Source organism: Nylanderia fulva, unplaced genomic scaffold (assembly GCF_048542155.1).
Source record: "Nylanderia fulva isolate GAGA-0341 unplaced genomic scaffold, ASM4854215v1 Scaffold16, whole genome shotgun sequence".
NCBI classification, from domain to species: domain Eukaryota; kingdom Metazoa; phylum Arthropoda; class Insecta; order Hymenoptera; family Formicidae; genus Nylanderia; species Nylanderia fulva.
Genome location: NW_028189835.1, coordinates 1,340,867 through 1,360,539, shown reverse-complemented (window position 1 = coordinate 1,360,539; position 19,673 = coordinate 1,340,867). Strand labels below are relative to the sequence as shown.

Genomic DNA, 19,673 nt, shown 5'->3' with positions numbered 1-19,673 from the left:
CCATATCAAGACAGATAGGGAATCTAATTTTCAAATACCAAGGGGTACCATTCAGATCTAAAGGGACACGCGTACATTCTCCACCGTATTATTTATATAATATATACGCAGATGAAATTGATGTCCCCTTTTTCTCCAAGCACGTTTGGCATTTTCAAGTCGTATATACGTATACTACGCGAGCTTTGCTTATTATTTCCCTTCCTTTCAAATATAAGGAAATTTTCATGCGCGAAACGTGTCGACGGGCAGACAACATCAAAATGTTATAATATCTTAAAATATAGATATCTTAATACCTTATTCGAATCTTTCTTCAAATAATTAATAAAAAGATATTCTATCAATTAAATGTATATTCATAAATGATGCATTTTTAAAATAACATATATAATGTTTTCCATTTATAATTTAAGATTAATCACACACATGTAGAGAAATAATATTTTATTAATACATCGATAAGATTGAAAATGCAGCTTTTCGATAGAAATTCGCGGAAAGTTATAGACTTATAACAGATAATAATCGCGAAGTTAGACTTATAACAGAAAATAAGTCGCGTATATTTGGGCACGTAAAGTGGCGGGATAAAAACCAATAGAAGGCCAATGATTGGAGTAAAGCTGCGCCAACCGGCGTTTTCAAGCGGATCTCGTTTCACGCCTCGATTCTGTCACGAAGCGAGCAAAGGAGTTTCGGGGTACCACATTCTCGCCGAAGGGATAACTAGAAAACTTCTTTTCCGCCCAACTGCCTCCTCATCCGACACACACACCTAACTCAGAGAGCTACCACCTTCTTAACAACACCCACAGGCCCCTCTCCCCCTCCCCCTTCATACCTTCCTTCTTTTTTATCCTTTGTAACAGTTGTGCACTCGTAGAGTATCTTCGCGCTGCAGGGACGTGTTCACCCAAATGCGCTGTTAAAATTTTGGACACAATCTTACCATTTGTCTTGCGGGACCTGAGAATAAATCTTTGGCGGCTCAGGCGGGCTGAGAAAAACGCCTTGCCTTACGTTACTCACGTGAGCTGGTAAATATATATATATATATATATATACATATATACATACATATATATATATATATACCTACTGATGTATACATATACGTGTATGTGTACGAGCGCGCGCATGAAAGATGCGCGTGTGTGTATCCTATACGTGAACGTATACGTGTGCAACGGTACCCTCAGGGTTTCCACCTTCTTATTCTTCTTTTTCTTCATTTTGCCACCCTTACGGACACTGGCAAGCACGCCAAGCAACCCCTGGAACCTTACCGACCGATATTCCATCAATAAATCATAATATTCGTATTAACATTCTTCGCACTTCTTTCGTGCTACGATGTTCTACCTCCATCCTTTGCCGTCACCAAAATGGATAACTTGAATGACGCATTAAAACAGCAAAAAATTTTCCGATAGAATAAAGGGGATAATTTATATCGTGTTTTAATATGCATACATGTGTGATGGGAATTTCAAATCATTATAATTAATTATTTTGCATTTGCGTATACCAGGTAAATATAGGTATATGATGTATATTTATGTGCATGAGAAAAAGAAAGAGAAACGCGTTGAAGAAAATATTTGTAAAATGCTGTTCTAATGAGAAACATTAAAATGTTTTGATAGGATGACAAATCTTTTCAAAAAATCAGAAGGTGTTTGGCATGATATGTTAGAATTCACACCGTGTAATTCAGCTTTTGCTACGATCAATGCACTGCCTGCATGAAACGGAAGAGAAATGAATGACAATGATATCGTATATCAAGTACCGACAGTGGGGCGTGGAGATGCGATGAGAAACGAAATTCACGCTTGTATGCACGTGAATTTATGAATGCAGAGCATTATTAGAGTTTGTGTACTGCCTCTAAAAGTGCAATCATAGCCGCAATAATTCTTCTATAAATTATATATTATATATATAATTTTTAAAATTAATACATATATATATATATATATAATTTAAAAAATATATATATTTATGCATATATATAATATAAAGTTTATGAGGGAATAATTTGATTAAAAGTGATAGATAGATGTAAAAAGACTTAAAAATGTTTCCCTTTCTCTAATTAAAATGAAATAAGATTATTATATTTCTTCCTGTTTGTATATTGATGTCGCTTTTATTTGGCGTAAAATGAACAGCATCCTATATCCGACAAAGGAATACCGACCGAAGGCGAAGGCGGATGCATACACACATTTTAGAGTACTACTTCATATAACGATAACTCAGAAACGCGACATCGTCGTTCGCCGCGTACGCTTTGCCCTATCCGTGAAGAGCTCCGGCGTAAAATATGTGTCTGGTGTCTTATTCTTCACCCGCTCGGTTTCTCTCGAAGGCAACAGGAGAATCGAGAAATGGAGAAAGGAAATAAGACAAGGAGAAAAGAGAAAGCATTCGAAGTGGTTTGAACGGGGTATGGTCTTTCCACAATTCTTCCGAATCCTCATCACTGCTTCTCTCCCGTTGCCTTCCGCTATATACGCCGCGTTGCCTACATTCACCATTTCCACAATTCTGCACAAAGTTATTATTATTGTGGTCCCGTAGATGGTCGCGGAATACGCTGCCTGTCACATTAACGGTCCAGGGAAGGATATCATACCGGACGCTTCTGATAATCGCGAGACGTTGTCATCGCCATGCTGGCGACTGTGTCTATACGGTTTCGTATTATTCAAGTCAAACATGTATTATATATATTTATATATTATATATTAATATAACGAAAAAATATTAATAAACATGTATTATACATATATGTCTGTGCTTATTCATTTTTTTTCAGTAGATTAATATTGAAAGAATCGTCTTTAAAATCATGATTTTTTTTTTACGATACCGATTGTCACGGTTACCTCGCATTAAAATATTTATAGTAATGAAAAGATTGCATATACGGTAGGCATACGCTTCTATAGAACTCAATGACGTGAGTCAGTTCTTCATGATGATGAAAGGGAGATTACTTCGCAGTGGTTGCTTTAGAAGAAGGGCGGAACGTGTTCTTGCATACATTTAAAATATTCTAGTTGAGAACCTCCTCTCATAAACTTCCTCATGGCTGTATGTACTTAATACCTGTGAAAGTGTGTAAAGGAGTAATGTATGCGGTGCTGGTAATGCACTTAGGGAGATAAGAGTTTCCCACTTATCCAAGGACATTACCGGATCTAAAAAATCAACAGAGGTTGCAGAAGAATCAAAATTCAACGAGAAAATTATTGTCACCGCAAGATTCCTGTACCAGGTTTACCGAAAGCGATAGTCTCACGTAGCACTTTTTCATCGCTAATGAGTCGAGTAACGAAAGAGAAGAAATCCGCAATATTAATTATAATAGATCATCAACAAAAGTTTGCGAATAATTGTAATAATATATTAGCATATACGTGCATTCTGCCGATCTTTTTTAGATCCAGTGAGATTATTAATATCTTCGCATCTCTCCCGCTTTTCACAAATTGTCAACCGCGATCAAATTAACGCGGAGTTAGTTTTACATAACGCCGTTCCTGATATCAAGACGGGGATCCAGGCTTTCCCCCTAAAAGAAATGTGCATTAAATCACCGGTGGTACTTCGTCCGTTGCTCTCCTCCTTTGTCCTCAGTCGATCGTAGAAGCAGCAAGCCGTGGCAGGTTCTACTTATCTCGAGAAGAGAAAAAGGGAGAGAGAGAGAGAGAGCGCGCGCTATATTCTTTTTTTTATCTAGTTACGAAGATGCGAAGGCGCGTCGCAAACCGACCGAGGGAGACTTTCTGCCGGTGGTACAAGGAGGTAGAGGTTGCCCAAAGGGGATGGCACGGAATTGGGGGGTGGAAAGGAGGGGGTGGGAGGGGGTTGAAAGCAAGGGTGTTATCTGGGTGGCGGAGAGAACCAAGTACCAACATAAATATTAGGCTCCTCGTTAATGCCTCTGGTAGCTACTGGCGTTACGTTTCGCAGTAAGTAAATTATGCGATATGAAATTATTAGCGCCATTAAAGAAATTTATACTTTTTCGGTGCCACTCTACTCGACCACCTATATCTAGCCCCTCCGAAGGACTCCGAGTGGAGACGAAAGGAACGGTGACGATTTTTCCTGACTTTATCTGCCTGCCGATGCTCATTTCCTTGCCTTCTTGCCCGCTTCTAGAATACCGCAACGATATCAGCTCTCTCGCCGCCCATCCCATTTTTGCCGCGACCCTATTTTTCGTTTTTCCCGTGCCTACCATCCCTACCTGTCTGATACATTGCTTAATGTTTTTGCAACAGTCAGTTCCCATTGTTATCCTGCGCTTTTATAAGACGCGGTATTTTAAACGTCAGATTTATATCTTCATCGTTTGTTTCAGATTATGATACATTTTATATTGTATAATGATAATTCGCAATGATCGCATGTACACATTAATTTTTCTCTGGAAAAACACTGAAATATTAGAACTCAAATTTTATTAAATTATTTCTAATTTTATATTCGTTTGTTATTTAATCAATAATGCGTAGTTTCTTTTTTTTTTTTTTGTAAATTTTGTATTTTAAATATGCAAATGAAATACGCGATTTTTACGCTTTCGCAGAACGAAACGTAAAAATTCGGATGCCGGAGTGCGGGCTCTTAAATTCCATCGTATCTCGCGAAGAAATCGCGCGATTACGAAATATTTCGACGGGCCAATCGCATTGCGCAACGCCGGTATGAATTTTGAGGCGGACTGTAGGCTACATTCTTGTGCCGCGAGCAAATAAAACGAGCCGACGAAGACAACATTATTACGGAACGCTGCCAGCCATTGCTCATGCCTTGCTTCCTTACGTATTTCCAGCCATATACATATACAAGGATGCGCGCACACCCTCTCGGAGAAATGTGTGTATATTCGCGTACATATTCGCTTTTGCATACACAGTTCGTGATACAAGTGCGAACACTTGGGTCTGAATTCGTTCCACACCTCTACAATATCGACAATAATTGAGTCTGCCTTCTAAGAGCGAAGTAGGCTCGTTAATTAGAAACTACATTCTCGTGTTTCCGTCACATTCATCACGCATTCTCACACGGAAAGATATACTCCGGATGATAATTCTGGATAAAGAGAAATTCTTATCCTACGCGATAAATTAAGCAAGACATCGGTAAGATCTTCTTACTCACACGTGTCGTGACAAATATATAACTATGAAAAGAAAGCGATATAATTGATGCGACACACTCAATCACAGAAATAATTTTAATTTTTTCTTGTTTTTTAATCAACACGAGAACGAATTATGATTGCTTTGAAACAATTGGAAAACTCAACTGCATATCTCTTGCATGTTTAAACAATAAGATAAATGTTAAAAAAACTGTTGATTATTTAAGCAAAAATATTTATTAAAAATGTTAGATCAAACATTATCTAAGTCAAATATATTTACTATTAAAAAATATTTTTTTAAATGTGATAAAATAATTCGGAAAGTTAATTTTCGGATCACATTGTGAGAGAGATGCAAACGAACGTCGTTGTCATTAGATTGTACAGATCTTAAAGCCAAACCACCATGCTAAAATATATGACTACGTTTCAGTAGAAAAGAGAATAAGGGACTAAAATGGTGAAGAGCGCTACAATAGAGTTGGCACGCTCTGTGGTCATAGAATCATGGCTGTCTATTCAATGAGCTCGAAAATAGCCTTCTTCTACAGATATCTCGTAGGATTTCACGAAATGGCATATTTTATGGAAGTGCACGACCTGCTGTACTTCTAATATCTCGTATCTGCATTGTCAAGCGTTAATTCTATAATGGTATACGAAGAGAGAAAGACGTCTCTAATTTAATGTGTCGCGAACCATTATTAATAAAATATAATAGCAAATATCATTTATATCTTTTAACTGTATCACAATGTATATTTAAAAAAAACCTAAACAAAATTATATTAACATATCGCAGACTAATTTGTTAATAAACTCAATATTCCATATTTAACATGAAAATTTTGGTCGAAGATTAAACGTGTTTAGACACAAGTATGACTAGAGAAATAGCTTTTATATCTCAATTTGGATTGCTAATATAAATGTAAAAAAGAGAAATAAGAAACACACAGGTAAAAGACTACGTAAGTTGAAGATCGTGGAAGCTGTGGGAGGTAGAAGCAACGGTGGTAAAAGGGTCGTCCAAGAGGTCACTGCCGAAGGAGTCGTAAGAGGGCGAGGAAAGCGGGTGGAGAGTAAGGAGGAAACACAGAAGGGGTAGAGGGGCAGGGGTGCCCAAGAGGAGTAAGCGGAGAAAGGGGCAAGAGGTTGCCCTCCATGAATCACGACACAGAGGCTGATTTAGAGGCCCAGAAGTTGCCGCTATAGGTACTAGCTGCCGCTTGTAACCTCCAGGTGAACTTACTGGAGAGAGTGTATCCTAATGGATCTTATACGTGAAAATCTCGAATAGAGCTAACGATATTGTTCTTCAATTTTTATCACAAGTATTATACATATATAGTATTATATTATTCGCATTGCTCCCAATTGATCTCAATAACTCCCTATGGATCTCTATTGATTAATTTAGTTTGTAGCGGTATAATCTCCTCGATATGCTTCTTTAGGTAAGAATAAAATATGTATTTAATAACAGCGTTTTAAGATTTAATTCCTTGTTGAATCATTAGAATGTATTGTGAATCATTTATCAATTTTTATATTTATTGTAATTATATGTTTTCCTTAAAAAACGCAGAGATTAATTAATAAAATTACAAACAATGATTTAAATCGTCTTATATACAGACAATCGTCAGAAAAGAAAACCTTGAAAAGACTACTAGTTTTATTTCGATACTCGTCAAAATTAAAATAAAATTAATTTACTTACACTCACCAATTTGATGTCACCAACACCGGAGTTGCAGACAATGTTGATCTGCAAAATATAAATATATAAATATTTTTTCTTATATATGAAACAATTATTAAAATATTTAAATCATTTTTTGAAATATGAAAATTAATATTTATTTCAGTTTTTAAATTAATTTCAATATTTCAAAAAATTATTTAAAATACTACAAATAATTTAAATATTTTGATAATTATTTTATAATATTTATATGTTTATATTTTATAGATCAACATTGTCTATACAACTCCGTTGTTGCACATCAAATTGGTAAGTGTTGAATTATTTTAAAAAATGTTAAAAGATTATGTATTTGTGAAAATTAGGTATAAAATAAATCAATATGAAATAGGGATAAAGAATTAATTTTATAGGTAGGGAACGATATGAATTAAATAGAAAAAATTTTACCTTAATGCCTTATGCCTTCTCGGACCTTTTTCCTTTTTTGGTTACCTTTACTGCTCATTTATGGCACTCACAACACTCGCGAAAACACGATTAAGTACGATTGTGTGCGCGCACTAATCAACAAATTACGACGATCGCGCGACACTTTGCACGGCACTTTGTTATAATCACATGCGTCGCGGATTTCGGTACATTATTACAATGCGAAAATTAGCTTGAACATTGTTCACGGCCAATTTTACACGCACAATTCGCGACAATATTATCTTTAAACATATGTTAATAGTATATATGATTTTTATATTAATATCTTGTGTTATAACAAGTGTGTGAACAAATATACGAATTAAAATTAAAGATATAAATATCCGTAGAATGCAATATATTCGAAAATATATCATTATTTTTTTTATTATTCACGCGCGATAGATTTTTATCAAGTATATAAATCATATAAAATTTTCACGCGTTTTAATAAATCACCGATATACGCCATATAAAGATTGAATTTTTGTTACACGGTTGATTGGTATCAATATAGGTATATATATATGTATATACATATATATAAAATTATATATATAATTAATTACAATCACATACTTATATTAAATAATATAGTAAGCGTTATAATTGAAAAATTGGAAAGTCAATTAAGAAAATGGGCTGTGAAAATATGTCAAGATTCAATATTACATGCGTTACATTGCAAAGAGACATACATATAAGTCACGTGAAATTAATGTTTCTACTTCAAATCAGTAAATCGTGCGAAATGTTTACCTTTAATAGGCAATCTTCTCCTCTTTAATTAAAGCGTTAATCATAGGAATTAATCAATCATATTAATAATCGTATCGGTGACCGTTAGTTGGAATAAAACGCGTTCTGTGGATCTTTCAATACTCTACAATCACATTCCTCGAAAGATAATATGTGATAATGAAAGAGGAGCGGCTCGTATTACCACCCGCTTGTCCGAATCTCCCGATGCGAATGATAACAAGGTCACGACATACGTAAGCTGTAGTGCGTCTCACTCATTTCTCCCCCTCTATTGTCACTATTATTTATGTACCATTGCTGCGTCTTACGTCGTGGCCTTGTCATTTATGTTACGGGACTCGAACGAGCAGGTAACGGCAGGATTTGCTCCGTTTTCATTGTCGTGTTTATCCTTCGAGGAATGCGATCGCAGGAAGTAAGTATCGAAGACGAATGTCGAATATCGTGAATCAAATGTTTAACGCACTAAAAAATGAATTTATTTTGTACATTTTATTCTGTCTGACTTTCAGATTAATTATTCATTAATAAACAATTGATCAAAAGTCGATTAATGTAACGAGAAACCATGATAATAATCTAATTTGAAATTTAAGGAATATTTCGTAATATAAATATATTTGATAACATTAAATATGGCGACGGTGTATCATTGGTATGTCATCTTTAACCTCGGCCTTGCGACGTATGTATGCTTAGCGCGTTGTTGTGTTTATGTTTATACGCAGACGTCTTATTATCATTCACGCGACGAAACTTTGCGTATCGTCATGTTACTTTTCGAAATCATGCGACAGAGATCATGTATTATCGTAAATTATTTATTCACACTCTTGTAGTGTAAAATCATGTTATTAAAATCATAATGTTATGTTCAATGATGAAAACGTATGCAATTAATTAGCAATAATAGTAAAGATAGTTTTGCCGCAACCATAATTACCTATATAACTTCTCATTATAAAAAGAGAGCATATACACTTTTACATACAATTTACATTAAAGAAATTTACATTGAACACTATCTTTACTCTCACCTTTCATTCAACGTCGAACACAACTCAGAAAGTCAAAAAAAGCCATCTGTAGAAATATGAATTCTACGCCGCAGCAAGTTGCATATAAAATTGGGAGCATAATTTTCGAGACTACTTCATTCTTGCATCGCATTCTTGTTGCGATGGAACAAAATATAGTACGCGTGTAAATACAACAAAGTTTACGTCGGCAGTGCTGTGCAAAGTGTCGCGTCGCAATGTAGTAATCTGCTAATTACCGTGTGCACGCGATGATCGTAATTGACTGTTTTAGCGAGTGTTGTGAGTGTCATAAATAAGCGGCAAAGGATATAGGAGAGGAGAACGAGGCTTGGAGAGACATTGGGCAACGGCGAAGCAACCCTAGCGTAAGTAATTTACAACTTATTTAATTTATATTGTTTTGCTACTTATAAAATTAGCTGCTCATTTACCTCTGCATGATTAATTTTACATTATTATGCAATATAATGTGCACGCAAAATAACCTAGATTTTATTTTAGAATATTCTTCAAATAGAAATTTATATACTAAAAAATATCTTTATAAATTACGTAACTTCTTTATTAAATCTCTGCTTTAAAATTGAATGAAAAATTTAATTACTCATAATAATAATATTTTTTATTTTGGATATGCTATATAATTTGTATATGTTTATGTTTTTCAAATCAACATGTGCAATAATCTCCGCCGCTACGCTTCGTACTGGAGAGTGGTAAATTATTTTGTCTTTTAAGCTCGACGTATTAACGAATTCTAAATTTTCACCCTAAGAACGCTCCAAACTTCAACGAGGTCGAATAAATTAGAATCAGTACCAGCCCATCGAAAGCATGGTGCTGATAAATTTCCGCGCGCGTTCTCGCAGACACGAGCTGCATATATTTTACATTCTCAATTCGGGATGAGCAGATTTATTGAGCTTCAGTGCCCAATATACCATTCACCTTCCTTGACAATCTTCCCACTTCTTCACGTATATATGTCTGCCGTCTGTATATATTTCGTACTTTCTATTGTTGTTGGGGATTATTTGTCAATAACTTATCAATGCAAAGATCTTTAGATATTAATGTGACCGAGAAAAATATATATATATATATATATATATATTTTATGCACATATTGCGCATGGATTAAATAGAACCAAGTTGACTAATATTTTTAATTTAAAAATCACGTCTTATTCTTAATTCCAATAAGAGAATTAATTTTTTTAGTCTATTATTAATTAAACTTTTTTCATTTAATTTAATAAATATTATATGAACTCTAAATCATAATATCTTTTTCTCTCAATCTGCATATAAACGAGATTAATTACACGAATATAACTGTTCCATTTCATATTTTACGTCAATTATATTGGCATGCTATAAAATTATATAATAATTTACAAAATTACCTATAAAATTCCCAAATATATATATATATAAGCAAATTCGTATATACAACTCTATAACGCGCTGCGTCAACTAAATATATGAATTAGTATTAAGCATATTGAAATACGCAAAGCTCGATTATGGAAAGTGCGAAAGAGTAATAGGATCAAATATGAGAGGGAAATATACGTAGTGAAGGAGTACGAAAGAGAGAGTAGGTGCGAGAGAAGCTATAAGAGAGGAGAGTATAGCAGAATGAGTAAGTGCGAGCGCTCGTCGCTTCTCCATTTCAAGCCTAAGCGCGGCCATTCATCAGGATTTCGGCGCGCAGACGTGCTTTATTACTGCTCGGTCGAAATTGCTATCCTACGACTCCATTCCGGTCCGCGAGCTTGCATACACCGTACCCAAGCAAGCCTCTTTCGGCATAGTCAGGATAATGCATTAGTGCCTTATATAAGATTCAGCCACGCGCAAGCGATTCACATTCTTAACCAGACACAGGCACGGGTTAACTAAATTTAAATTATATCGGAGGAAACGTTAGCGCGTGATCGGTGATTCCGGTTGATAGCTGCGTATATTCTTATCATTGTTATAATGAAAAATTTAGAAAATAATTATAATAGAAATATATTATATTTATTTGTTCAAATTTTATTTTGTACACAGCTTCGATTTTTTCAACCGTATAGCTAAAAGCTTAATTGCCATATATCTCGACTTTAAAATAAATATCTTTTTTTTTAATTCCCTCCCTCGTTAGGCTTATATTTAAGGAGAAGCAAGTAATTAACACCTAAATAATTATATTTAATATTTTTCCTCGATAAGAATCTATTAAATTAGAGTTCTGTCACATTAACTTCGGCAACCTGCTGGCGTGCGTCGCGCGATTCACATGCACTTGCATGCACACCTATACATGATTCGCGCGCGAACACGCGACGACTTCTGCACACGTGCATACATCGGCACGCGCGCGTCGCGTCGCGTCGCATCGCATCGCATCGCATCTCCAACACGTGTATATACCGAAATACGAATGAAAAAGCTTAATGCGCCATTATTTACTTGATAGTGGACAAGAGGGGGGATGCGCTTCCAGGGGAGGCACCAGCACGTGTTTACGCGTTTATAACAGACGTGACGTAGAGTGGTTATATTCTAGCCCGGGCGTGTGCGCGCGTCGGTGGAGGCTGCGAGAAGAGAGAGAGAGAGAGAGAGAGATAGCTGGAGGTGGCGGAGGCCGCTGTTTTGTGATGCAGCACGCACATTACCAGACCGTAATGCGGCCTCGTCGGGGCTCACCGGTTCATATATTTTATTTAGCACTGACACACACGGGGCCGAAATTACGCGCAGTTATTAATGAAACTAAACTATTAATTTAAATTCCATTGTTCCATTATAAATAATTACCTGTTAATTACCGGACGAACCGGGCCAACCCGGTGTAATGTGATTGGGAGGGGTGGGGGAGAGAGGGGGCAAACGATTGGGCTAACAAACGTTCGTTACAACGGGCTAATGTAACCGCGAATAATTTTTTTACCCTTCGCACTTTCGTTTCTGACAACGCGACTTAGAAATGACGAAATCTCACCCTGACTACCCCGAAACGTATCTACCTTACAGCTTCGATATTATTTATTACGCTGCATTATTATTTATTAACTTTTGTAATGCGCGAGAGCGCGTTAAGCTCACGCTCGTAAAATAGTGCAATGTAATCACTGACTATTAATCGTCGTCTGCCATCCACGCTGAAGCTTAATGAGTTACATTTGCCTGCATTGTTATAAGCATTATTTATTACGTCATTGTGTATGAATAAAAATATAATCCGCGATCGAGACTCGAACAAATTATTCGGGTTGTACGTTTAATAAATTGATCACCGAGAATTATCCGGCTGCGCATATTCGATCGACGTCGATTCTCTCAAGCTGCAATCATTAAACAGCGATACATTATCTCCGATATCATTATCTCCGCGGGGCCTTTTATTCCCACGTCGTCAGAGGGTGCAAGGTAAATATGCGTGCGTGCACCAACGGAGGAGTATGCCAACCACGTGTCTCAGGGCGGATTCAATTAATCAAAGCTGAGTCGCTGGCGGCCGGCGCTGATTGCTCTTGCGATGCACTTGGTCGCGTACACGTGATTACACGCTGCGAGATAGACAGATGAGGCTACGTGCCTGTAGTTAATCTTCCATACGTCAAACGGTACGAACGACATGAAGTGGAAGGCGAGGAGATATCCGCGACGTGGGTACAACGTATACAACCACTGCGCTACGTATGTATATATCGATATGGCGAGCGTCTTTGCACGAGGTGACTCCCGTAACCGCGTGCTGAAGAGTTCGTGACTGCCATACGTAGATAGATGTATCGCATGCGGGGGAAACATTCCGACTCGGTGAGCAATTGTAATGGGATGATCGAGCGAGGGACAAAAACACACGGCCGGGGAATTCCATTTTTTGTATCGCCCCTCGTCCGAAAACGCGAATAAAATATACGTGCAATTATGAGAAAAATGCATTGCACAAGTCATCATTTAATTTCGCAGAGGAGAGTTAGTTGGAGTAGTTACGTCATCTCGATATTTGATAGGCGACGACTCGATCGTGCATAATAAAGAGGTGCCTTGAGCCACGCGTTCGTCAACACGTATCAGGCCAGGAAATCACGATCACGAACGCGCTATAACTTGACGCGGCGCCAAGTGACAGTTGATTATTCGTCGGGGAGAAAATATTCGAAACATTGCCTCTTATCTTTTATTTCCAAATTTTCCGGAATCGTTCATTTCTTTCAGAAATTCTTAAAATTTGCCAAGGAGAAAAAGAGAGATTACAAATGATACACATCCTCGATTTTCACCGGCAATGGGAAAGAATGATAAAATGATGAAACGGGGACTGTCATATTTCGCGGTGATCGAATTTGCCAATCGTTTCCGCGTTTAATATATCCGTTGCTGCGAAATACGGGAATACCTAGTCGAAGCTAGTAGAAGGAAGGGGTCAACGAGAGAGGGTCGCGAGAGAAAAGCGAATCGAGGAGAGATGACGTAACGGAGACATAGTGCTGCCAGAAAGAGGAAAGCGCGATAGAAAGGCATCGGAGCGCACCGGCGCCCTGCCTCGGCTCCGCCGAGGCGCCGGCGTCACTTCCGCCCTTACTCCTATTCCACCCCCAGCTCCCGTTCCCTCTCGTCGTCTCGTCTCGCAACTGTTCCCGCGGTTCCTATCTCGATTCAGGCTGCCGGCTTGGAATCGCAGAGCCTTGAAAAAGGAGCAAGAGGAAATATACACCGACGACTGCCGGCGTCGGTAGGCGTTGCCCCTCGCCGAGCTCGCTCGAGCCAGAATCGCGAGCGACTACTACGACCAGGGCACACTCCGGCCACCAATAAATAAATATGAGATGCATCGGCTAAACAGTTCTCGGGTTGTTGATCTCTCGCGCGCGCGCGCGCGCGCGCTCGCGCGAGACTTGTATAAATCAGTCTTATGTATCTCTCCAACCCTTTTCGCGAAAACTTTGTATCTCGATGTTTCTCTGCAGGGCTCTCCGGAATTTCGCATCGAACTCCGGGTTTATCGGTATCGATTGAGCAAACCATGATTTCGCGATGAATTTAAATATCGTGTTTCTAATTATCTCGATTTTGGGAGCACTTATTCGTCAAATTTCTCTCGCGATTCAAAATGCACCGCATTCCTGGGAATCCTCATTATTCGATGGCACGTGACGCGCCTCGTAATGGGGTTTCTCCCTTGTTCTCCCCCGGTTCAAGCCCACGCAGCTTCTTTCCCCGAAAAAATAATAAGCGAGAGAGGGTTGGAGAGTCCGAGATACACGACGTAGGAGACGGGAAGACCAGGGCTGACAGGGATTCATAATTTCACGCGGGCTTATTGCAGTCGGTTATTTATCCTCTCTACTCATCGTGCATGCAGCTCTCGCCTAAGACTCGCGGTTCTGTTCCGCCTGCGGTTTTCGCCTTCTTCTCTCTCTCTCTCTCTCTCTCTCCTTCTTCCCACTCCTCGTTCCTCATACCGCACTTCGCAAGTTTCTTCGGCGGATGAGTCATGATACGTCCAAAGTAATATCGCGGTTTAATTTAGCATAGATCATCCCGCGCGTTGTTTTGCGCCCATTATAAATCGATTATTCGATTTTGGTCACCGCGCACGCGGATATCGAATACCGTAATTTATTTTGATGACTCGGACCTAGATATAGACGCGGATCGAAGAGTCTATCTTTTCGCGATTCGTGTCATAATAAAGATAATAATGAATACGTTATTTTTCGCGCAGTCTTCTCTCTCGCTCCTTCCGACTTGCTCGCGCGACAAAATTGTGTATCGGTTTAACTTTCCGACAGGACAAGTGTTGATTTACGATTCTCGCAGGCTATATATTTCACAGTTATCTGATTTAAAACTTTGTATTAAACTTTCTCTGAAGGTTAAATCCCAGCGGGATTAACAAGGACCGCTGGCCTGGCTCGTCGAGTTTTTCGGTTTCTCAATGTGTATTCTCGCAATTTTGATGGAAAATATAGTCGCTATTTTTTTCGCGCACAAGAGTTAGAGAAGAAGAATATTTGCGCAGACACGCGACAGAGAGAAAGAGAGATGGAGAAAGAGATACAGAGAACCGCGAATGCTTCCAATCAGATTTCCCGGCCAGTATCCGCCGGCGATACGAATATTCGGCCAGTTCGGTGGCCAGATAGTCCCTCACTCGCTCGCTTGAACACGGAGGATAATCCTCATGGATTATTGCGGTATCACGTGGGTCCATACGTGCTCACGTAGGATAGGATGCCCTAGGACGTCGTATTTGTATGCCGTGGAATACACCTACGTGTTTGTATCGCACGGGCTTCTCCATGGAAACCCTTGCTAGGGGCCGGGCCTGCTGCGATACCCTAATTCCTAAATCTGTCGCCATAAGTCCTCGTTACAATAAATAACCCGACCGGTGTGTGTCTGAGCTTGCGTCTCTCCTGCCTCTCCCTTCCCTCCTCCCCCTCCCCGTCTCTCTGCCTCTATCTTCTCCTTCTTCTGGACCATCTCCCGCTGCTTTCTCTGAACTAGCTTTAAATAAGCCTACTTGCCGCCTTCGTATGGCTCAATCGCTCCGTGAAAAATATACTCGATCGTATATAATTCTTTACTAATTTGCTAACGTGAGAAATTATATATATATATTAGAATATTTTTAATTCGAGGATACGCAAATATAAAAATAAAATTCTACATATAAATAAATTTAAATAGAGCAATATAAAAAAAATCAATATCCTCGATATTTCAATTATTACTCGAGATTTATATTTCGCGCGATTACCGCGGTGCCTTCAGCTACCACCTTTTACGCTTGTTGAATGAACTTCTATCATGTCGCACTTATTGCATCTTATACTAAAAGCGGGCACACGCACACAAAAAAGTACGCTGGGCGTGAAATAATACGATCGATAAATCCTAATAAATGTCTACCTGCCTCGCGCAGACATATATAAATAAAACGTCGGCGTTCGAGGAGCATGATCAGGCGTATTTGGTACGTGTGTGCGTTGATCACGTGCGCCGCCGCGCATGCGCCCAACGATGCTATACAGCTTTATCATGGGCGCCACAATATACGATATACAGTATATGTTGGACGTACTAATTGCAGTAGCAGTCCGAGTCAAGGTTTTTCGCAAAAGAATCTTGGATGCGAGGATAAAATGAAAGTGAGCGAATAAAAGTCGCGTTGTAAATTTTCTATCGAAATATTTCCCTGCTAGGAAAACACGGTATAATGTTTATGTATCGTATAATATAATAGTTGACAAGCACTCACGTCGGAAAAAAAAACTTTGAAAATATATCGTGTAACTTTAACAATTGTGTACACGGTGTATATTATTTTTCGCTCGCGCGAGATGATTTATTAGAGATGGCATTTTGAAAATGTAAAACGAAAGGGCCGAAGCAAAAGCTTTGAAAATATTTGAACTGTCTCGATGACATAATGTATCTCGCAATTGTGCGTTGTGTATCAATGGTACAATTGGAATATTTACGCGAAAAGATGATAAGTGTCGGGGGAGAAAAAAAGCCCACGCGACTTTATCACAAAATCGCTGTAGGAGGTAGCAGTAACGCAAGCTCAGTTGCAGGTTGCAGCAGAAATGCGAAGATGCATCTAGAATAGCGAAGAAAGGAAAGAGAGGTAGACACAGAAAAGGACGGTAAAGTTGAAATCGCGCGAAAGGGAGAGAGAAAGATGCGTTTCGAGAGTGTATGAGAACGAGTCGTTAAGGGGCGGGAAAGATGGCGCGAGGGGGTACAAGGGGAGAGGCGGGGGGAAGGGGGTGGCACAGCGGAGGATGAAGGCAGTGGGGGTGTGCATTGCGGATTTATTCCCGCCAACACATTCATCATGGCGGATTTAGCTGAACCCGTAACGCATTGCCGTGGATATATATCTGCTTCCATCCCTACCCTAACTTTCTCCCTCCTCCGTCCTTTACCCCTCCACCACCTCATCACAATTCCGACCGAATCCTCGCCGGTATATCCTATATTCTGACAAAACCTCTCTTTTTCAATGACTCCCTAACTCTTTCCGCGATACGTGAAGCGAAAGGATACTGGATCGTTTACGATGCTCCGAGTATTACGCTCCGCGATGGCATATTTTACTCGCGTCGCGATGTAACGAAACAGAAATATATATACGTAATTACATCGCGTTGATAAATAACTCGATCATCTTCGTATAATCGTATTCCTCGCTAATGGGGAATATTTTTCATAATTTGTATCGGATAGATCCGGATAGGAAGTTACGTCAAAAATGAACTACATGCATGCGTGCACTTCTTTTTCTTCTCGTTGACCATTCGCGGCAGAAACAGACCGTAAATAGCTCTTTAATAAATCTTTGGTGTGCTATCAGCAGCTGATCGCAATGCGTCATGGCGTCGCGTTGACAGACCCCTCTAACTACTCTTCACCCTTCGTCCTCGTGCCATCCCCTCCCTTCTGCTCCGCATAGATACGATATTACGGGGATTGGTATAAATCTATGGCTCATCCATCTACATTTTATCCCCGGAGATACCAAGACACCCACGCGGAGACGCGCGTACGGGCACACAGACGTGCCGAAACGTGCACAAATACCGTCAAAATCTTCCTTCTTCTCCGCTCCTCATATCCTGAGGGTCCCTATTCGCCCTTCTCCCTCGAGACGGTTCAAATCCGATCTCCAGCCCACCCTCTTCTCGTGCGCCTCGTTCCACCTGCTCTATCGAGATTCCAATAGCGGCCTTATCGAAGGCTTTGTACGATGAGGGATCGCAAGCTACCCGGGCACTTTCCGCGCGGTCCTCATGATATTTCACATTTATTATCATATTTCAGATATTCACAATCCATTCTTTATCAAGTCGAGACGTTATTAACAAAGTTGTGCGAAAGAAATTTCGTAAAAGATTTTGAAATGAAAATGTTGGTCAAAAAAGTGACGTTATTATAAATAATTCAATCGCTCTATAATAATAATAATAATAATAATAATTTATTCAATAATACATAAGGAACATTTTATATATTTTAATTTAAACGGTTTTTCTTTTCGTATAACACGCAAACGTGTGCTTTTTCGCGCGAGAAGAAAAAATATACTTACAGCAACTCTCTCTCTCTCTTCTAACGTATATAAATATTTATATATGAACTGTACAATTATATGAATTATTTTCTACACATATTAATTTGAATTATATTTTATTGAAACTCCAAAAGCTGATACTGCCAACTGTGGTGATGATTCATAAATGATGAGAGTCCAGACAATTCCTTGGCAGCATTCTGTAAATATATACGGAGGGCAGCGCATTAGAGCTCAAAAGAAATTCCCTTTTATTTTTCAGTACACTGCAAAAGTTTGCTCGTCTATTTACTCATTGACTCCAAATCGGCACTATTCTACATTAGACTGTTTAACAGAAACACACTATATAACTTTGAACAAAACACTTTATTCCTATATATGTAATATGAACGAAAGAGAATACTGAAAAGTTCAACTCCTACAGAGTCGATTGCAAAGAATTAGAAATGACAAGACATACGCTTAGTTAGTATAGTATAGAAGAAATAAAATCACGATGCACTAGGATTTGACCGCATGCTCGAGTAGCACTGAGGGGTTATCTTCGAAAAATCGACAGTTAAAAGGGTGGGAACGTGTTACGAGATAGGAAAAACTTGCTTCGACTTATTCCCCCGGTTGGTTTAACAAAGTGCGATCAACGGCGGGATAACAGCTGCTCCGAGTGGCCCTTCCGGTGAGAGAACGGGGGAGAGAAACGAAACGTTTCAAAGGTCTCTCTCTCTCTTCTCACCCCACGATGCCTCTCTGTCTCTTCCTCTCCACGTGCCAAATATGGCGCTTGTCTCTCTCGTGAAGATGGCTTTTGAATTTCGATTTAATTCGCGTGTCGCAAACTGTGGCGCGCGCGCTCTTGAAAAGATTTATCGCGGAACTTTTTAATTCTATATATTTTATGTAAAATATATAGTCGCGCTAGTAGTCATTCTCAACTGCATTCTTATTTCGCGTCCGCGAAACGTTTCTACCGGAGATTTATATCGGAGCGAAAAGAAAAAATTATCATTTCTTCTCTGCACAAATAAGTTATTCGCGGAGACTTTTTACGCGGCAGAGTCGAGTCACTTCGTTGGACGCGGAAACGTGGCACTGATACACCTCCAAACAGTACGACGCAGTTTCTTAACTTCTGCTTTCGTCATCAAACTTTCATGAGGTACCGAACGTCAAGCGAGAAAAACTTGCCACGAAATTACCAAGGGCCTGAGAGAGCTCGCTTCGGAAGTCACAGAGATGTGGACAGAGTGGGGATGAAAACTAAGCGAGATAGGAGAACGAGGAAGAAAGGAAAGGAAAAGAAAGAAGAGGTGTATCCCGACCCAAATTCTAGGGACGAGAAAACTTGGCTCGTCAATCTGCAACCGGAACGAACAAAGTTCCGGTGCGAGGACAAACGCTTGTCCTTTCGTTGTGTATCTTTGATACTTACTC

At 39.1% G+C, this 19,673-nt stretch overlaps 1 protein-coding gene and 1 long non-coding RNA gene across 4 annotated transcripts in view; one reads left to right on the top strand and one right to left on the bottom strand.

Moving 5' to 3' along the window:
* The window catches only part of Antp (homeotic protein antennapedia), a 237,807-nt gene that overhangs the window by 195,882 nt on the left and 22,252 nt on the right, over window positions 1-19,673 (bottom strand). The window lies entirely within an intron of this gene.
* Window positions 8,456-19,673, top strand: part of LOC114940297 (uncharacterized) — a 107,149-nt gene continuing 95,931 nt past the window's right edge. For 2 of the 3 annotated variants that reach the window (XR_003821423.2, XR_003821424.2), the window contains exons 1-2: window positions 8,456-8,532; window positions 8,630-9,522. This is a non-coding gene — a long non-coding RNA (uncharacterized LOC114940297). The remainder of the gene's footprint in view (window positions 8,533-8,629; window positions 9,523-19,673) is intronic. The other variant, XR_003821425.2, reaches the window with a different exon arrangement.